Here is a 19,595-nt window from a genome sequence, read left to right as displayed (position 1 = left end):
TTCTCCTAAGTGCATGCATTTTATTATCCCAGAAGTTGCTGGTTTAGAAAACCTAGCAAAAGCATGCCATCTGACAGGCTAGAACATCAAACCCAAAGGATGCAGTGCCTTTGTCATTGACTAGTGATTTTGAAGTTTGTTAGCAATATAGATATGAGTAGGTAATAGACACACTTTTGTTAACTGTAAGAAACAAAATCAATACGTTATTTTTATTATACTTTAAAGTCCTTCATGGCATTATGTAATTTTGAAAATTTCCAACAATTTTTATTATTTCTTTAATAATAATAGTTTTGCTTTTCTGAGCTCCTACAATTTAAGTTCTGTAGAATAGCGAAGTGTTCTTATACAGTCCTTCAGGCTGCCAGCTGTTATACTTGGCTATAAAAAGGCTTCCTTGAGCTTGCTCATTCTGGTTTTTCAAAGGGAATCTTCCAAGTGTTTGAAAAAGTGTAAAATTTTTATTTCCCTAGAAAGAAAAAGGCAGGGAAAAGGCCCAATTCTGCCAAAGATAAATGAATCATTTATTATTTTATAAGATAATATACTGCTTCAGGTTACTGCCTGGGGTTTGCATCCATCACTCATAATTTTATCATACATGTTTTTTAAAAGACTTTTTTGAGAGGTTTTGGGTTCATAACAAAATTGAAAAGAAGGTACAGAAATATGGCATATCTGCTCCATCCATGCAGAGACTCCTCCATTATCAACACCCCTGCCCCAGTGGTACATTTGTTACCATTGATGAACCTGAACTGACATATTACTATCAATCCCCCAAAGTCTATAGTTTACCTTAGCATTCACTCTTGGTGTTGTAAATTCTGTGTCAGACAGATGTATGTTGACATATATTCACCATTATAGTATCATATACAATAGTTTGACTACCCTCAAAATCATCCATACTCCATCTGTTCATCTCTCCTTCCCTATTATCTCTGGTAACCAACAGTCTTCCTACTTTCTCCCTAGTTTATCTTTTCCAGAATATCATAATAGTTGGATAGCCTTTTAGATTGTTTTCTTGCACCTAGTCATATGCATTTAAGATTCCTTCATGTCTTTTCATAGCTTGACACCTCATTTATGTTCAGTATCGAATAATATTACCTTGTCTGGATGCATCATGGTTTGCTTATCCGTTCACTTTCTGAAGAACATCTTTGTTGCTTCCAAGTATTGGCAATTATGGATAAAGCTGCTATAAACATTCACATGCAGATTTTTTATGTAGAAATGAGTTTTCAACTCTTAGGTAAATAGCAATAAGTGAAACTGCTAAATCATAGGGAAAGAATACATTTCGTTATGTTAGAAACCACTAAGCTCTTCCAAAGTGGTTACATCATTTTGCATTGCCACCAGCAGTGGAGTAGTTTCTGTTGCCCCACGTCCTCACCAGCATTGGTGTTTTCAGTGTTCTGGATTTTGGTCATTCTAATAGGCATGTAATGGTATCTCATTGTTTTAATTTGCATTTCACTGATGACATATGATGTGGAATGTCTTTTCATATGCTTATTTGCCATCTGTATCCATTATACATTTTTAATGCAACAACTATATTTGAGGAACAGTAATGTATTTGAAGGGAGAGAGGATGGGAGGAGGGAAGGAAGGAAACATCTGTGAATCCAAACTGCTGCCTAAGAAAACTAGCTTTTGCTTGCCTGTCCGTCCAGCCTCCCTCCCTGCCTCCCTCCTTTCCCACCTTCCTTCCTTCTTTCCTTCCTTTCTTCATACGACTCTACTTATATCCATTGTCTAATTTTTTTCATCATAAAAGTCTTTTGAGGTATATGCAGTTAAAATCTCCATTTAGCAGTTGAGAAAACCATAAGAAGAGGTCATATATGGTGCAGCACCAGGGAGGGGAATTACAGTGTGACTCTGGAGCATGAGCTCTTAATCTCTGTATTAAACTGTTGAGTGAAGGAGAAATTCTCAAAGAAAAAAGTTTTGGAATGTTTTGCAGGAGGTCCTTCAGTGTGAATGGAAATGCCTGTTTTTCAATGTTGTTTTGACTGATCATGCACAATTCTCAGGGCTTTACCTGTCATTATTTCCCCTGGTGTTTATAGGCCTGGTGAAATCACAGGAAGAAAGTTTCAGCCATGCACATCTGTGAAGACTTCCAGCCACAGATGGTGGTGACAAACTGAGCTTCATCATTTACTCTGTGTGCCCTAGATGAGTTACTTCACCATGCCAAACCTCAGTTTTCTCATCCTAAACCTGTAACACTGTTACTAGAGTAACAGTTGAAATTGATTTTCCTTAATTATTTATTGAATGAATGAGTTTTTTTTTTTTTCACTTTCTTTTCTTCTTATTTCCCAAGGAAAAGAAAATTAGTATGCTTGGTAAGATGAAATGGGGGAAGGCAGGAAGGAGAGATGTAAATTATATTCTTGCTAATTTGCTGGTATCTTTTTTTTCCCCTCATCAACTTTATTGAACAATAATTTTATACAATTAAATGAATCTATTTAATTGGATGAGTCTTGACAGTTTCACACACCCATGAAACCACACAGTCACGATTAAGACACAGAATATTTCCGTCACTCTTAGAAGACTCCCTGTTACATTTAGGGTCTTTTTTTTTCTGTTTTGTTTTGAGATGGGATCTTGGTATAATGCCCAGGCTGACCCTGAACTCCTGGACTCAAGCAATCCTCCTGCATTAGCCTCCCTATTAGTTGGAACTACAGGTCCAAGCCACTGCACCCACATTTATACTGATTTTTTAAAATTGTGGTAAAATATACATAACAGAACCCTTGCCATTTTAGTCATTTTTAAGCAGACAGTTTAGTTTTAGATATGTGTTTTGTCATACAATCGCCACTCCCACCCATCTCCAGACGTTTTGACGGAAACTCTGAATCCATGCAACAGTCACTCCCGGTTCCTTGTGCCAGCCTCTGGCAACCACAATTCTATCTTTTATCTCTATGACTTTAACTATTCTAGGTATCTCATATAGGTGGAATTATATCTGTTCTTTTGTGTTTGGCTTCTTTCACCTAACATAATATCTTCAGAGTTCATCATTGTGGTATTTATCAGAAATTGCTTCATTTTCGAGGTTGAATAAGTATATTTTATATATCGCATTTTACTATCCATTTGTTGACAGATAGTATTTGGATTAGTTCTGCCTTTCAGCTATTGTGACTAGGGCTTCTATGAACATTGGTTTTCTGATATTTGTTTGAGTCTCTGCTTTCAGTTCCTTTGGTTTTATATGCAGAAGTGGAATGCTGCATTATAGAGTAATTCTGTGATACATTTTTAAAGGAACATCCAGAGTGTTTCCCACAGCAGCTGTCCCATTTTACATAACCATCAACAGTGCACAAAGGTTCCACTTTCTCTATGGCCCTACCATCATTTGTTGTTTTGAATAATAGTTATCCTCATGGATATGAAGTAGTATCTTAGAGTTTTGATTTGCATTTACCTAATGATTACTGATGTTGAGCTTCATTGCATGTGCATAATAGTGACCCTTTGTATGCTGTGGTTCCCCCTTTTTTGTAAGGGAGTCCTTCCAGGATCTACAGGGGATGCCTGGAACCCCCAAGGCATGTCTAACGTATAGACAGTACCAAACCCCGAATGAACTGTTTTTTCTATACATACCTATAATAAAGTTTAATTTATAAATTAGTCATAAGGAGAGGCTGCCAGTAACAATAATAATATAGAACAATTTTAACAATATACAACAATAAAAGTTACGTGGATGTAGTCTAACTCTCAGATATCTTACTGTACTTTTACCATTTCGTGTAAAGTAGTCACTTTATGGATTATCTTATCCAAATTGCCAGCATCACTACTCTTGTTTTTTGTTTTTTTTTTTGTGGGGGGCATTACTGGGGAAAATAAAGGTTACTTGAACACATGATACTATAATACTACAACAGTTGATCTGATCACAGAAACTGAAGGACTAACAGGCAGGTAGCATCTTCAGCAGGGTCGAACTAGATGAGGAGATGATCAGGGCAGAGCCGAACAGTGTGAGATTTCATTGCACACTCAGAATGGTGCACAGTTCAAACCTTATGGGTTGTTTATTTCTGTTTCATTTCCATTTAGTAATTTTTAGATCACAGTTGGCCTCAGGTAACTGAATCGGCAGACTGGGAAACTATCAGATAAGGGGAGACCACTGTACTTTTCTGCTTGTACCCTTTTCCAGTCGATCCTTTCCTCCCAGGCCCTGCCATTCATTGATTTCCTTTTTGTCACTATCTATTAATTTATTTTACATCAGTGAAATCATTATATGCCCTTACATCCACCTTCCTTCACTTAGCATAATGGTTTTGAGACACATCCATGTTCTTGGGTCTGTCAGAAATTTACTTCTTTCTATTGCTGAATAGAATCCCAGCTGCTTGGGAGGCTGAGGCAAGAGGATCTGGGTGCAGTTCATCGTGTGTGTTTGTGTTTGTGTGTGTGTGTGTGTGTGTGTGTGTGTGTGTGAGAGAGAGAGAGAGAGAGAGAGAGAGAGAGAGAGAGAGAGATTTGACATTTGTATATTTTCTTCCAAGTAATTTTTCAATTTTGGGGCCTATTTTTGGTTGTTTGCCTTCATATTGTTGAATTCTAAGCATTCTTCATGTAACATGGATGCAAGTCATTTGTCAGATATGCATTACAGATATTTTCTCTTTATCCCCCCACCTCTTGTGCATTTGTTTATTTATTTTTGCAGTACCTGGGATTGAACTGAGGGGCTCTCTACCACTGGACCACATCCCCAGTCCTTTTTATTTTATTTTTTTGTTTGCCACAGGGTCTGGTTAAGTTGCCCAGGCTGGCCTTGAACTTACAATTCTTCTGCCTCAGCCTCTGTGCCTCCATGCCAACTCCTTTTTTGTTTCCTTAATGGTACCTTTTAAAGACCAAAGTCTTAACTTTGATAAAGTCCAATTATCAATTTTTTTTCTTTTATGGTTAATGTTTATAAAGTAGATGTTTAGAGAAATGTATCATTTTATTATAGAGAGTCTCACAAAAAAATAGTATCTCATAAAAGAAACTAGACTACCAACTACTACCTGCAGAATTAGGAGAAGACAGAGGGCAGGCAATATGAATTTCTTAGCTCACTTGAGGTCAATGGGAAGGTATGAGAACAGAACCAATCTTAAAATGACTTATGTTATTTTTGGAACCTCAACAGGGGGTCCCTGAAGATCCAGCCACCCCTTCTAGAGCACTCAACTAGGGCACTTTTCCAAAGCTACTAAATAGGCACTTGGCATTTCAAAATTTTGTCTTATGACTACATAAAAATATCTCTTTCACTCAGACCTGGCACCTTTTATGGTTCAAAATTAAGAACTTAAACTGGGAAAGCTGGGGTATAACTCATTGGTAGAATATATGCTTAGTATGCACAACGCCCGGAGTTCAATTTCCACCAAAAAAAAAAAAGCTGAGCTGTGGAAGGGTGGTAAGGTAGCTGATACAAGAGTTAACAGTTACAGGGTCCTAAGTCCTGCACTGGACCCTGCACTGGGATCAGGATCCTGATTTCTGTCTAATATCTGGGAACATTTATGTCTTATACATTTGGGGGGTCTTTCTCTTTTTTCATTCTCTGTTTTGACTATCTTGCTATCTTGGCTTGTTTTTTTTTTTTTTTTTTTTGATTGTTTTGTTTTTGTTGTTTGTTTGTTTGTTAATACTGAGGATTGAATTCAGAGGTGCTTAACCCCTGAGCCACATCCCAGGCTTTCTTATTTTTTATATTGAGACAGATCTCGCTAAGTTGCTTAGAGCTTCACTAATTGATGAGACTGGTTTTAAACTTATGATCCTTCTGCCTCAGCCTTCTGAGCCAAGACAGCCTCATGGCACCTGGCTGTCTTGGCTTTTTTGTATTTAGAATCTCTCCCTCCTCATCAGAGTCTAAGGCAAGTTTTTTTTTTTTTCCTTCCTTTTCTTTTTTCTATTTATTTATTTATTTATTTGTTTTTGCCAGAGGAAAAGGTCAAGGTAACTTGTCAGGGTCTCCTTTCTCCTCTTTGCCAATTTCCTCTGAGTCAGCATCTTCAGGTTCTCAGACAGCTGCTGTTTGATCTTTTCCAGATACTCATTTGTGTTGTGGTCAGTCAAGTTGGAAAGACAGATCTAAAGCTTGAAATCTGGTGTAAAGTATTTGAATTAGCCATTGTATGGAAGTTTATTAGGAATCTCTATATCCAGGGCCATACTCGTTAAATAGGTCTAGCACCCACTTCCAGTGTCAGCACAGACAGGTTGAAGATCTTCACAGATTTCATACACATGGCATTGTTTTGATGGTTAGATCAAAGCAACCTAACTGATCCTCAGATAGGAAGTCTGAATCACACTATAAGACCACCACATTAGGTTGGAATATCTCCGTTACTTGGTTTGTGACCAACCTGAAAATGACCTCATCAGACTCATCATCAAGCCCATCTTGGAGCTGATATAGTCAGTCAAGTTATAATACTTGACTATGCCAGTCCCAGTACTCCAAAGTCCCCAGTTCCAGGGAAGTACTGTTTGTATTTATTGAGGGGCACAAAGTACTATTTGTACTTATTGAGGAACACAGTTATGAGTGGGTCTGTGCTATATAGGAGACCTCTTCTATACATTGCTATGCGAATATCAGTGTCAACATACAGCAACCTGTGGTGGTACTTGAGCAGCTCCTAGATGACCATGATGATATTGTTAACCTAACAGGAGCCAGATCCCTGTGACTTATTTGCATGATGAAGGCCCAGGTCCAGTTCACAGTGATGACTATGTGATGCTTATTAAGTTTCATAGCACTTGCCATGGAGCCATTGGTAGACAACTGTCAGAACTCAAATAGGCTATCAGATACTGAAGAATACTTACCAATACAAAACCTCTGCATCTGCTGGCCACCTTGGACCTGTTTGAACAGATGAAGCACAAGAATTTAATGTAATTATTGCTGTGGTACTTGGCCACCTCCTTAGCATTGGCTTTGTGAGGGTGATAGATTTCCATTTTTCAATGGAGACTATAGTGGTGCACTAAGAATCGTGGATTCAGTGAGGCTTCTTTGGGTGGCCTTCTTCATGATAGTAACTTTCCAACATCTCCATCATAGTAGTAGCAGTCTTTTTGTCCTGGTGCCCTGAGCATATGCCATGCTGCTCACCTCCTGACCCTCTCATCAGTCTATCAATCTGCCCTCCCCCTTTTTTGTTTTACTTAAGAATTATTTTCTTTTGAAAAGTCACAAAGATTTTCCTCTAGGAGTTTTGTGGTTTAGCTTTTTCATTCAGATTTATAATCCATTTTTGCAATTAATTCTTAAATATGGTGTGAGATCAGAGCTGGTACTCACTTACCATTCATGTATCCCAATTGGAAAAAATTTCCAGCATCATTGGTTGAAAAGACTTTCTTTTCCCCACTGAATTATGTTTGCATCTTTGATGGAAATCAATTGACCATATTTGTTATGGTTTGGATATAAGGTGTTCCCCCAAAATCTGCTATGTTAATGCAGGAAGTAAAATGATCAGATTATAAGACCTATAACCTAATCAGTCATCCTAGTTTGAATGGACTAACTGGGTGGTAACTGTAATTATGTGGGGCATGGGTAGCAGGGTGGATGACTGGAGGAATTCTATGAAAAGGTTCATCTTCTCTGTAGCCCCTTCCCCTCTCTCTCTGCTTCCCAGCTGCTATGAGGTGAGTAACTTTTCTCTGACATGTCCTTCTGCCATGATGTTCTGCCTAATCTTGGGCCTAGAGGGATGGAGTCAGTTTACCATGGATTAAATCTCTGAAACTATGAGCTCAAAATAAACTTTTCATCCCTAAGTTGATCTTGTCAAGTACTTTGTTCACAGCTTGACTGATATAACATTTGTATAGATTTATTTCTAGATTCTACATTCAATTCTTTCTTTAATGCCACACCATCTTGATTAGGGTAGCTTTTTGGTAAGTCTTGAAATCAAATAGTGAATGCCCTATAAGTTTTTCTTTCTTTTTTTAAAAACTGATTTGGATATTTAAAATTGCTTTTCTTTTTATATACATTTTAGAATCAGCTCAATATTTTTTTTATAAAGCTTGCTGTTATTTTGATTGCAGTGGAATTGAATGTAGATCACTTAGGTGAATTTTGACATCTGACTTTGAATCTTTCCATCTATTAACATGGTATATCTCTTCATTTATTTAAAGATGTTATTTAATTTCTATTAACTACGCTTGCCATTCTGGATTGTGATTTAACTTAATGAACACCTATCATAAACCAGGCCAAATCCTAAATGTTATGCACTTAATCCACCATAATTACCCTACAAATATGTACTGTTTTCATTGTATATAGATGTAGCAATTGAGTCATAGGGTTAATAAATGTGGCAACTGGGATTCAGAAGAGAGCTATTCACTCCAGAGCCTGGGCTCTAGTTTCTAGTAGTCAAGATAATACCTTTGGGACATGTGTAGGTACATATATGAGGAACTAAACCATTTTTGTATGCCTGTTTCTTACCTCCTGTCTTCCTACAATCAAAATTAAATAAAGGACCTATCTGAGTGGATAGATACATGTGTGGGTGAATAGAGTGAGCTTTAGTTCATCATCTCAAATTCACAGTAGACTTGCTTATTGATAAAGAATCATGTTGGGATTATCTCTGAAATGTATTTTAACTAGTCTTAGTTTTTTTCTTTCTTGTGTGTCTTATTTAGATACCATCAAGCATAAAACATGTCTTATACTATCAGTATCACATAAGAAATCATTAGAACTCCCCAGAGTTGTGTAATCCCATGCCATCCTATTGATGTGTTTGTCACCTGACACCATCATCATGCCCTTGTGTGAGGTCTCACGATATGGCAGACTTGGATTTCACTGGATAAAAGTTGTCTGGAACTTTAGTTGTGCCTAATGGTTCTTTCTCCTCCTTTTAAAAGACAAGAAAAATGAATGGGCTGTTTTATAACCCCTTTTCAGTCCTCTGATCTTCAGAGAAGAAAATGTTAAAAGGCATGGTGCAGCTGTTTTATGTTGCAGTTTATAATCTAATTAAATGCATTTTATCCAGATCATTATGGACTTCATTAAAGCTGGACTTTTTATAAGAAAGATGATGAGCTAGATTTATGCAGAATCATTTGGGTCTTTTAAATTTTGTGATCATGCCAGCAGTGCCTGATGAAAATAAAATTTCAGATCTGCCTTTCTGATTCAGTTGTTCATTTATTCTTGGAAAGTTCTTCCTTCCAATTTTGCCTACTTCTGTGTGCATGCAGTGTTCAAAATAATTAATAAGAGAAGTTTGTTGTTTAGAGAGAGTACCATTTGAGAATGGTGTTCTGATACATATGGGAAATTAAAAAAATCTAAAGTAGTTGGCATGATCTATTTCAAAGAAATATGAAATTACATTTTCTTTGCTGTGTTTTTTTATACTGTAGAAGAAATTAATTTTATGGCCCTCAGTTTAATTGCTAATTTTTCCAGCATCAGTGATAAATATCTAAGATAGAAATGGATTGGATTTGAAAAGAGAAAGTGACTCTTGATAGTCTTAGTCACATAATCTGTGCAAAGATTAAGAGTAATTTTCCCCTGAATAAATAAATTAAATAATGGTAGTGTGTTCATCTACAACTAAAAATAGATAAATAAAAAGAATACTTAGAAGTAAAAAAGAAAAAAGTCTAAATAATAGTAGGTATCCAGAGCATATGAGCATGGGTATAAAGAAACCCTTGTACAAATGTTGTTGAAAATATCAATTTAATAAAGCTGTTTTTGAAAATTAAAAAGAGTAATTTCCCATATTTTAGATGATGACCAACTTTTGTTGTAATTCCCTGGCCTGTTAGGTTTTAAAAAATTAATATTAAGCTGTGGTTAGGGAAAAAAATCTTATCTTTCCAAAGAATTGTACTTAAGATGTCTTTCTCTTCATAATTTTCTATTTCTGAATAAAGGTATATCAGTGGTCTTCAATTTGCTCTTATAGCTTTTATTATATAATTCTAATGACATTTAAGTTTTCTTTCTACTTGGATAATTTATTTTGTCCTAAGCAATTCTTAATTGTTACTCCGTATGGGACAGTATTAAAATCTAGGTTCCTGGTTAATATTTAGTTGAAACATTAGTTTTACCCAACTTCTTTAAGTCATGAAACCAGCACCTCTCTTGCTACCTCTGGGTTTGTTTACATACATGTGTGCAACTATGTGATCATACAGACACAACATGAAACGGGTACAACATAACAAAAGCCTACAACAACCTCTGTCCACAGTTTGCATTCTAAATTAGTTAGAAAGACCAATTTTGCTGTAGTCATAGCTCTTAACTCCTGATCTTCATGTCTATCCTAGGAATTATTTTTGCTTTTTATGATTCTGTACACTGGACCTGACACTCAGAAACACTTCTTCATTCACATGTCTTTGCTCCCTTCATCATTAGTGATTAATATTGTTCCTCTTGGTAGACTACCTTAGATTATTCTAGGTGAACAGTGACCCAATCTGGCATGGCTTTGAGACCCTCATCTTTTGTCCAGCTTCCTATGCACAATGGCCTAACTGTCTTGATAAGTATATGGTACATTGATCTTTTTTGAATTCATAGCAAAAAATTATCTCTATGTATCTGCATACATGTGTTTTTGTGTGTGTGAGAGCCTGCCTGGCTGGAAATCGTGATAGGGCTACTACTTCAGGACTTTCAGATGATGCTCTTAATTATAGTAAGAAAGAAAATTCTAGAAATGAGTTTGGGTCTAATGAAAGCCTACAGTAAACCTCTCGTTCATTTTGAAATGAAAAGAGTACTGTCTTATAATTTGGGGCTATAATCTATGATTCTGTGGAAGGCTGTTTGTTACTTGTATTAAAACATTGATTACTTGCTCTCTAATATTGTTTTCTTTACTGATATTATAATCAACTTCTATTTGACATTGTCCAGTATATACCACCTTTATCTGAAAATTTGTATAATTTCATCTTGATTGAGGCCAGTATTTACCAGTGAGATATTTAAGTGGTAATTAATTCCTGAAACATTTAGATGGGTTATGCAGTAATACTAACTTCTCCTAAGGATTTGTGAGCCATTCATTGAGTAGGTGTGAGAGGAATTTCATAGGCTTATTATTAGAAAATGTCAATTTATAGTGTGGCTTTATATCTTCTGCCCATTTTACATTAAGTGCTAATTTGTTTCCCAATTAACATGATAGATAGAGTCCTAGCCCAGTTCAGCTGATTTTTAAATAGATTTTTAGTTGTCAATGGACTTTATTTTGTTTATTTATATGCAATGCTGAGAACTGAACTCAGTGCCTCACGCATGCTAGCCAAGCACCCTACTACTGAGCCACAAATCCAGCCCTGATCAGCTGATTTTATTAAATATGTACTGCATGCTTTTCAGAATCTGCAAATGAAGTCACCACACACATACATTGGCAATCCGTGATTTGTAACTAGAACTGGAGATTAGTCTTCTCTATAGGAACATGTGTTTATCTGTTTGTTCCTGTATTTTTTATATTCTTCAATAATATCTATTTTTTATGTTAAAGTTATATTTTGTTAAATTTATCCTATTTATGTATTGCTAATTTTTATTAAGTGGTTTTCATTTGCTACCTATTTATTTTCAGTATAAAGGTAGTGATTTTTACATAATTATTTCATCTATTTATGTGAATAAATTTGCTTATTACTTTTAGTATTTTTATTAGAGATTGATTTTTCAAAGTATATAATCTTTTTAAAAAAATTTTTTAGTTGTTGATAGACCTTTAGTTATTTACACGTGGTGCAGAAAATTGAACCCAGTGCCTCACATATGCCAGGCAATTGTGCTACTGCTGAGACACAGCCCCAGCACCAAAGTATATAATCTTATCTGCAAGTAAAGACACTTGCTTCCTGTATATGTATAAATACATGTCATGTATATGTTTTAAGTAATTTCTTATTATATTAGGCAGAGTATTTAAAGCAACATTTAAAGGAATTAATGATAGTTACCCTTGTAAAACATCTCATTTTAATAACAATGGTTTTAACACTTTACAACTCTGTCTTATATTTGCTATTGAATTTTTAAAAATTCTCCTTATCATATTTACCAGACTTCTTCTTTTTTATTTAAGTATTTTTACTAGACATCCTTTGTTACATGTAAATATGGGACCTTATTACCTCGTCAACATCTTTGCTCAGAGTAGGAAATACTTCATAAAATTGTGTCCTGTGAAGTTAGTTTGCATGTGCTTTGTTCTCAGTGACCTCTAGCCTCTCTGCCAACCATGAGACAGAGACCCACTCTTCTCTAAATAAGTTCTATTTTTATATACCTACAAATTTTGACTCTATACCACCCATTTATATTAAGTTCGTTATACTGGCATTGTCAACTGGCTTGTGTACATTGCTCTGAAGACAAAGTAGACATCCTATAAATTTCTGTTTTACATGGAGTTCTAATTTTCATTGTAGTATGAACACCAATGTCTTCATCCAGAACATGTTAGGTCAGTATGTATGGATATAAACTTGCTGAAGTTATTTCCTATAGATTGGACCATGAGTCATAATTTGTGCTAAAAATTACATCCAAGTTATGTTTTTTCCAGCACAATGAATTCCTCTTAATTTAGAAATATACACTGTGAATCAGCCCAGATTAGGTATGCATTTAATTTTTTATGATACTATTGGTTTAGAAGAAAATTTGAATATATGTTATTTTGTGGAATGATTTCTTTCCATTTTTACAATCAAGTCTTGGACTAGACAGATTATAAAAGAATCTCATTGAAGTCCTGGAGAATAGCAGCAGAGCACACCTAGAAGGACTTCCTCATCTCATCAGGAACCACCTAAGGATACTGCTTCAGTGATAGTTAATACTGACTATTTCCAAATGAGTGTTCTTACCGATTTGCCTTTACCTGAAGATCCCAGAAGTTGTGGGTAGGAATCTTTCTGTAGTCTGCGCTGTACTCAGGATTTTTGCCTCTGGCAGAGTTCTAACTCCAGTGTTCATAAGAAATGGGAAAACACACTGTAATGGCTTTGGGCCAGTGCCAGGGAAAAACTACCCCCGCAGACAATCACTTCCCATTATCCTTTACTGCACGTATGATACATTATTCATCATTTTCTAAGCATGTTCATTATAAATGCTGTTTAATCACATTTTAAAGGTAAACAGCATTTATCAAATTATCATCTAGTATCTCACTCCAAGTCTGGCCTGATTCTTTCTCACAAACTTGTGCCCTGCAGGAGAACATGTGTGTTTAATTTTTGTCCCATTATTTGTCCAAAGAATGAGAACCACACATGTATCCTATTGAGTTAGTCTCTGTATTTCAGGTCATCCCCCAAATTAAAATAATTGTTGTTTTGGTAATGTTGCTCCTATCCCAAGATATAATTTCAATATATGCAGTACTTAACTCTTTTCTGGAACTTTCTGGATATCTCGTGTTTATTCAAGCATTTTGTGTATAGAATACATGAGTGCCTAAATTTTTACTTGTAGTTCTTTACACAATAATGTGTCCTTAGGGAATATTGGTTTAATTGAATGGCTACAATACATGGCGAGACTTTTAGCATATTATGTAATTTTTGTGAATTACTAGAAAATCTCAAGTTTTTGATTCTCCTTTGTCTAATTTTGATATTAAAGATAGTGAAGGCAGTTACTCCATGGACTGGACAGAATGAATGTGGTGTGTGTGTGTGTGTGTGTGTGATGGTATGTAATTATTTGCTTGTAGTTAAGGGTGAGGTTAAAGTAGGGAGAATGATCAAAAAAAGAGAAAAACTTCCCCATGCACTTTGTAAATTTTATTTGGGCATTTGATTCATGAGATTTTTTATTTATTCCAGAGAATAATTTATTAATAGAGCAGGTACCATTCAGAGGCCCAGAAATAGCCCAAAAGAACTTAATCCAGCAAAGGGGATGCCAGGGAAATAGGTGGTTAAGACTTTGCATAAAGGTAAATGTAGAGTTCCTGGGGACAGGGGGGGGAAGACAAACTGAATGGAGTTTAGGAAGGCTTTTAACAATTGAATTTGAGGCTCAATCTTTAAGATAAAGGAAGAGATAAATTGCCAGAAAAGGGAGGAAAAGGATTTCTATGCAAAGGAAAAAGCATAAATAAAGGAAGAGATAAATTGTCAGAAAAGGGAGGAAAAGGGTTTCTATGAAAAGAAAAAAGCATAAACGAACAATAGATGAATGCAGTTTTGGTTTCTTCTAGAGGGATAGGCAAAACATTTTTTAACTTAAGACATTAAGGTGCCTATTGTAGAATTGGCTCATTGATAATGTTAAATCATTAAGTATTGTAGATGATTGAACACTATTCACAAAGAACAAAAATTAATTACTATAGAATATTTTATGGTTTGACATGTGCAGCAGTTGAAGCCGCTATACTCCTTGTTGCTTAATTTTCAGTTAGGAATTTATAATTTGTCTGAGTGTATGGTTCTTTTTAAAAATTTAAATTTATTTTTAACTGATACTTAACAAATATATATATTACATATCTAATGGGGTAATGTGATGTTTTAATACATGTATGTATTGTGTAATTTTTAAATGAGGTTAAATATTTATGTCCTTGAACATTTAATCATTTTTATGGTAAAAACTTTTAATATACTTTTTTCTAGCTTTTTGAAATTTACAGTTCCTTATTGTTATCTGTAGTCACACTCCTGTGCAACAGCACACCAGTACTTCTTGCTTCTAACTGTAACAAAAATGTTGTCCACTTTATAAATTTGCATATCCTGCTTGCATAGAGACCATATTAATCTTCTCCATATAATTTCAGTTAGTATATGTGCTGCCAAAGTGAACACAATGTATGGTTATTTTTAAAAATTTTTGTAGTGCTAGGGATTGAACCCAGGGCCTTGTGTACACTAGGCAAACAATCTGCCACTGAGCTATACCCCCAGCCCTTTATTTATTTATTTGTTTGGTACTGGGGATTGAACCCAGGGATACTTTACTACTGAGCTACACTCTCAGTTCTTTTTTTTTATTTTTTAAAATTTTGAGATAGGTTCTCACTACGTTGCTGAGGCTGGCCTTGAACTTGCAATCCTCCTGCCTCAGTGCATGCCCCCACCCTCTATATATAATGTCTTTGGGCCATATTTATATATATTCCTTACCGTTTTCTGGTAAATTTCCTGTGAATTTCACTCTACCCTACATTTTTCTTGTCATATTAATTTGTTTCTTATCTTAACTTTCCCAATTGTCACAATATTTACTATATATCTGTGAATATAGGGCATCATCTTATAAATATTAGTTAGCTCTGGTGATGGCCAGAAATACAATGTATGATCTATGTAATGGCAGAGTTTAGAGGGATGTGGCTACCTATTTTCTATATATAGCCTTCTATCGTTTAAACACAAGCATTGGAATCACATGGACTTAGGGGTCACATTCTCAGTGTTATTTATCAGTCATAAGACCTAGGACAGATTTCTTTTGGGCCCAGTTTCTTTAGCTGTGAAATGAGTAGAATAAAACCAGTCTTGTGGTGGAGGGTTTTAGAGAAAATGTTTGCCCAAAGTGCCTCATTCTTATTGGTAGTTTTATCTAGGGAGTGTATGATTAAAGCATATGTATTTGGTCATACTTTTTTCCTTTTTTAAAAATTTTTTTAGATGTAGATGGAAACAATAATTTTTATTGATTGATTGATTGATTGATTTATCTTTATGTGGTGCTGAGGACCAAACCCAGTGCCTCACACATGGTAGGCAAACACTATACCTCTATCTGAATTCACTGCAAAAGAGGTTATAACCTGTCTCATTCTCTTCTAGAACTAGAACTGGTGATTTTTCTGATACATGCAGTATATTGGACCACACTTGGTATAAATAGCTTGCTTCCTTTGACTTTAGGATTTCTTATTTAGAGAGCAGAATAATTGTTGAATTGTGTGCCGGATAGTTTTGGGGCTTATTGTGAGCATGCTTAGGGCCCCGGCAATATGTGGATACATACACAGATGCCAGGTGTATATAATACTCCTCTCTCACAGAAAAGTTCAACTCTGAATAAGTAACCAGAAATTTAGTATTATAAATTCTAGAAAGATGTGTTAATTTCAACAGTTGCAAAATTTTGTCCTTTGATATTTCACATTGGCTTTATTTTGAAAAACACAGTTGGGAGAAAGGGTGAAGAACATAAAATCTTTTCACTTTATATGAGTTTATTCCCACCTTCAGGATGGTAGATGTTCCTATGTTTGTCCTACCATGTAATTCTTTAACAATTATACTTCAGAGATAGAAAAACCATCTATCTTCCAGGTTTTTTTCTTTTTTTTTTTTTTGCCATTTGTGCAATATTTTACATGATTTTCAAACAAAATTCTAGGGAGCAAACATTAAGATGCAGTAGAATCAGTGAATTATGTACCATAATATTTTAGAGCTCTATAGGAGCTTAGGAATCAAAGAGTACAGGAGTTTTCAACATATTTTAATATGAAGCCCATGTTTTAAATGAAAGAACACACAGGAACTTAGCAAGTCGTGTTGGTGAGGCTATATACATTCTGCTGGGTTGTGACAGGAGAGACGGAACCTCCCAGATGGATTCCTCTTCCTTTGTGCTCGCTGTTCCAGTCTGTTGGACCTGAGGGGAGGCTCTTGGGAGCTTTGTTTAGATCTACAGGTCTAACACAAGCCATTGAAAACCTTCACACCAGAAGGATTCATCCCAGGGTGACTAAATGCAGATGGTCGTTTCCCTTTGGGTTTGGATTTTGCGTAATTTAGCAAATTCTTACTGAAATTTGTGTTTTGAGGGCAGTGTCAGCTTTATTGGGATATTTCTTTTGAGAGAAATGAAACAGTGGGTTAATGCCATTCCAGGCCCAAAATCATACTTGTATAAGAAAAAGATGAACAGAAGCAATCCTTATATTTATGGTCATGAAGCATAGCAGGTGATTTATGAATAAGCTGGGATGGTGGGTGTCAATGCCAGAAAGCTTTCCTCTCAGTATTTTTCTATTTCTTTAATTCCTCTTCTTAGAGCTAATTAAATTCACTTATCAGTAAATCCATTTTAATCTTTGTATCTTAATAATAGTTTGACTGAGAATATGGTATAGCAAACATCCAAAGAGCACTACATTAAACAAAAGCTGATACTCTTTCACTGTAGCATCTTGTAAAATTGACTGAATAAATTCAGTTTAATGCTACCCAGGATAAGTGTCTTAATTTTAACAGTCACAGATCACATTGGACATTAAGTGTAACTTATATTGAGACAGTGACATTGATCCACCCTGAATTGATGTTATTACTTCACCAGTACTTGGAAAGAATTGAGGCTCAGCCACTCTTTTTTTCCTCATATCTCTTATTTGTTTATTTATTTTTGTTGTTGAATTGGGAATTGGACCCATAGCCTCGTGCATGCCAGGCAAACTGCACCACTGAGCCATGTCCCCAGCTCCTCCTATCTCTTTTGATGTAATGGTAAGCTGTGGTGAGCTCTCAAATCAGGCCTGTGTCTTTGAAATATAATAAAAGTAATTGGCAAAAAGAGAACTGAACCTTGACCTTGCCTCACTTACAACATGACCTAATCAATTGAGAAAACTTCTATTGTGGCTTCTATTTTGATGGTTTGCCTTTCTTTACTTCCACATAAATGATCTTTGAACTATACTGTCACTAGTTACGAGTACTCTTAATCCCAAGTGGCTTCCTTGCGCATGAAATACTTGGTAAAATTTATTGAATCAATTAGTAAATGGAGACTTGAAGTCTCTGACCAGATTTTAAGTGTCAGTTTGAGGAATACAGGTATAGGAACAACGTGGTTGAATTTCAGAAGTTGCCTGAGATCGTCATAGATGTTGTACTAGTTGTTGAGCCATGTCTTTCTTCCCCCACAAAGCTTATATTTACCTTTACTACTTTAGTTTTTTTATGTTAGTTTTGGTGAATATGCATTTTCTAATATGAACTCTAAAGACAATATGGTGAGATGAGGTAAGTGTATGTCTGCATATACCTGTGTTTACATCTGGATGAACATATAAATAAAAACATATATGTGCATATGCATATCTTAACTAGGAATAAATTTGTTCTGCTACGGACAGAGCAGCCATCTACAATTTCAAGGATCCTTTTTTATAATAACTCAAGTGAGAAATTTCAAATTGCTATTGCCTGTTGCTATTTGTATTCCTCAGGATGCAAATCTATGCCAAAACCTCCAAATTTCTATAGTCTGTGTTTTTTTTCCTTCACATATAACTTTGTCTTCTTTTCCATAGCAGGAGAAGTAAGCAAAACTCATTATGACTTTTAAATACTAGCCCCCAGTGAAAAATTGAATGTCCAGTTTCCTCCCACAGAAAACCTCATCTAGTTTATGTAAATAACAGGTATTTAAATTGGTAATGTTTTACTTTTCCTATTTCTACTTACAAAATTTTTATAAAGATATTTGTTTAACTTCTAGAAGGTGAAAACTAAATTCACTACAAACTAAATCTGAAGTCTTTAGACCTGGGGCAGAATCATGTGGGAATCAAAGTGTGGGTCTGAAATGGAAACACCAAGTATAGCATATGTCACCCTTTCACTGAAGTTGAATAATGTTGGGGATGGGCAGCCCTGCTAGAATGGAAAATTCCTGGAATATTTACATGAATATGTTGTAAGGGAACTTTTTTCCAATTCCTAGAGTCCTTAGTGGAGACTAAGGAGAGAAATTGTTTTTAAGGTCTAAAATCAAATGGCCTGAGAGTACCCAGGATACCTTGGGAGTAGAAACTTCTGCTGTAGTCAGGTTCTGATTCTATTTTATGCTTTATTCTTCTATGAATGGTTTTCCTTAAGAAACAGGTTTCACTAATTAAGTCTTAGAAGGCAGAATAGTGGTCTCATTAAGAAGACAACTGGGCTAACAAGTTCATTTAAGGTACAATCTTTCTTTTCTCGTGGTTTTCTTAACTCTTCTCTAACATAGAAACTAGAAACTATAAATAGCAGATAAATTGCACTATGTTAAAATAAAAATTCTAAAAAAACTTTGCATGGCAAGACCTCTAAGGAAATGTTAAAAACTAACTGGGAGAAAAGTATTTGCAGTTCATATCGTAAGAGAAAGAATGATTTCTCTAGCACAAAGGTTGGCAGCTACAGACCAAAGCCCAGATCAAGCCTGCTGAGTGTTTTGTAAATCACGTTTTATTACAACACAGCCACACTCGTTCTTTTGCATATTGTTTGTGGCTGCCTTCACTTAGTAGTGGCAGAATCAAGTAGTTGCAACAGAAATCTTTTGGCCCACAAATCCAGAAATATTTACTGTCTGGCTCTTTACAGGAAAGTTTGCCAACTCTTGCTCTAAAGAATAATGAACTGCTTTAATTATAAATCAACATGAAAATATCAACAATCCAATAGAAAAAATAGGCAAGAGATATGTAAGTTAGTGTCTC

At 35.4% G+C, this 19,595-nt stretch overlaps 1 protein-coding gene, 1 non-coding gene and 1 pseudogene across 2 annotated transcripts in view; 1 reads left to right on the top strand and 2 right to left on the bottom strand.

Annotated features, from left to right (window-relative positions):
• The window catches only part of Smyd3 (SET and MYND domain containing 3), a 706,977-nt gene that overhangs the window by 443,793 nt on the left and 243,589 nt on the right, over positions 1–19,595 (top strand). The gene's annotated exons all lie outside the window — the stretch shown is intronic.
• On the bottom strand, positions 5,992–13,380 carry LOC143379495 (histone deacetylase 1 pseudogene; annotated as a pseudogene).
• On the bottom strand, positions 14,845–14,949 carry LOC143379790 (U6 spliceosomal RNA). Its single transcript, XR_013088566.1, has one exon. It is a non-coding gene; the product is annotated as a U6 spliceosomal RNA (small nuclear RNA).

The sequence above is a fragment of the Callospermophilus lateralis genome, chromosome 13, assembly GCF_048772815.1.
Source record: "Callospermophilus lateralis isolate mCalLat2 chromosome 13, mCalLat2.hap1, whole genome shotgun sequence".
Classification (NCBI taxonomy): domain Eukaryota; kingdom Metazoa; phylum Chordata; class Mammalia; order Rodentia; family Sciuridae; genus Callospermophilus; species Callospermophilus lateralis.
Note: the sequence above shows the minus strand (reverse complement) of the source record. Positions and strands in the feature narration are given on the sequence as shown.